The sequence below is a fragment of the Triticum dicoccoides genome, chromosome 1B (genome assembly GCF_002162155.2).
Source record: "Triticum dicoccoides isolate Atlit2015 ecotype Zavitan chromosome 1B, WEW_v2.0, whole genome shotgun sequence".
In the NCBI taxonomy this organism is placed as follows: domain Eukaryota; kingdom Viridiplantae; phylum Streptophyta; class Magnoliopsida; order Poales; family Poaceae; genus Triticum; species Triticum dicoccoides.
Genome location: NC_041381.1, coordinates 431080051 through 431082704, shown reverse-complemented (window position 1 = coordinate 431082704; position 2654 = coordinate 431080051).

Below are 2654 nucleotides of genomic sequence, written 5' to 3'. Positions count from 1 at the left end.
GCCCCGACACGCCCGCGCCACCCCGCCCCGTCCTTGCTGCTCGCCGTCTCGCCCCTTCCCGCTCGCCCGAGCTTGCACTGCTGCTCGCCGTCCCGCCCCGTCCTGCTCGCCCGAGCTTGAACTGCTGCTCACCGTCCCGCTCGCCCGAGTTCTCGTCTCACTGATTTGTGGTCCAGAGGGCGGACGGGAGCGGACGAGAGGGACGAGAAGAGCGTCCGTTTTCTGTCCGTTCGGGAGCATTCGTGGCTCAATTTTGGTCCAGGTTTGGGGTTGAGCCGGACAAAAACGGCGCGAACGGACGTGCGTGTCCGTTTGGGTGTGCTCGCTGGGCCAGATTTTGCCCCATACGAACAAAACCGGACAAGATGGGGTTCTGCAGTGGAGTTGGCCTAACAGCTAGACGAAAAGTAATTCATGGAGTCCTCCAAAGTTTGCAACTCATTCTTTTGTCGAAAGATTCATATGTGAGCTAGCTACTATTTTTTTTAACGTCAGTACAGACGCAAGCGCTCATACATACGTGCATATACTCACCCTTATGAACGCATACACGTACACCCTACCCCTATGAGCACCTTTGAGAGACTGAGCCGGCACCTCGTCACCGACGAGAATGTCTCCTCCCATTGAAAGCACCTCACCAGAAATCCTGAAATAAATCCAGCAATAAGCGAGCACCAGGACCTGAACCCTGCTGGGCTGGGGATACCACAGTTCCTCTAACCATCCAACCAACCACGGATTGGTTTGCGTGAGCTAGCTACTATTACAACAACTCCAACCGGGTGACCCAAACAGACGCACAGTTTGTCCGCTTTTCGCCCGTTTGGATTGGCCAGGCGAACGAGAGCGTTTGTTTTTTCATATGGGTCGGCTCGAGCGCCCAACGGGAGGCCGACCCAAATTTGCTCATTTTTCTAAATGATACACACGTGGCACAAATAACTCTAATACAAACTTAATTTTCCATAACTAGCCGGTCAACCGACGACTAAAGTGAAGGAAATATGCCCTAGAGGCAATAATAAAGTTATTATTTATTTTCTTATATCATGATAAATGTTTATTATTCATGCTAGAATTGTATTAACCGGAAACATAATACATGTGTGAATACATAGACAAACATAGTGTCACTAGTATGCCTCTACTTGACTAGCTCGTTTATCAAAGATGGTTATGTTTCCTAGCCATGGACAAAAGAGTTGTCATTTGATTAACGGGATCACATCATTAGGAGAATGATGTGATTGACTTGGCCCATTCCGTTAGCTTAGCAATTGATCGTTTAGTATGTTGTTATTGCTTTCTTCATGACTTATACATGTTCCTGTAACTATGAGAACACAAGTGAGTTGTGGGCGATACAAGTCATACTGCTTACCAGCATGTCATACTTTGGTTCGGCGATATTGTGAGATGAAGCGGCCCGGACCGACATTACGCGTACGCTTACGCGAGACTGGTTTCACCGTTACGAGCACTTGTGCTTAAAGGTGGCTGGCGGGTGTCTGTATCTCTCACTTTAGCTGAATCGAGTGTGGCTACGCCCGGTCCTTGCGAAGGTTAAAACAGCACTAACTTGACGAACTATCGTTGTGGTTTTGATGCGTAGGTAAGAACGGTTCTTGCTAAGCCCGTAGCAGCCACGTAAAACTTGCAACAACTAAGTAGAGGACGTCTAACTTGTTTTTGCAGGGCATGTTGTGATGTGATATGGTCAAGACGTGATGCTATATTTATTGTATGAGATGATCATGTTTTGTAACCGAAGTTATTGGCAACTGGCAGGAGCCATATGGTTGTCGCTTTATTGTATGAAATGCAAACGCCCTGTAATTGCTTTACTTTATCACTAAGCGGTAGCGATAGTCTTAGAAGCAATAGATGGCGTAAACGACAACGATGCTATGATGGAGATCAAGGTGTCGCGCCGGTGACGATGGTGATCACGATGGTGCTTCGGAGATGGAGATCACAAGCACAAGATGATGATGGTCATATCATATCACTTATATTGATTGCATGTGATGTTTATCCTTTATGCATCTTATCTTGCTTTGATTGACGGTAGCATTTTAAGATGATCTCTCACTAAAAATTATCAAGAAGTGTTCTCCCTGAGTATGCACCGTTGCCAAAGTTCGTTGTGCCCAGACACCACGTGATGATCGGGTGTGATAAGCTCTACGTCCATCTACAACGGGTGCAAGCCAGTTTTGCACACGCAGAATACTCAGGTTAAACTTGACGAGCCTAGCATATGCAGATATGGCCACGGAACACGGAGACCGAAAGGTCGAGCGTGAATCATATAGTAGATATGATCAACATAGTGATGTTCACCATTGAAAACTACTCCATCTCACGTGATGATCGGTTATGGTTTAGTTGATTTGGATCACGTGATCACTTAGATGACTCAAGAGATGTCTGTCTAAGTGGGAGTTCTTAAGTAATATGATTAATTGAACTTTAATTTATCATGAACTTAGTCCTGGTAGTATTTTGCAAATTATGTTGTAGATCAATAGCTCGCGTTGTTGCTTTCATATGTTTATTTTGATATGTTCCTAGAGAAAATTATGTTGAAAAATGTTAGTAGCAATGATGCGGATTGGATTCGTGATCTGAGGTTTATCCTCATTGCTGCA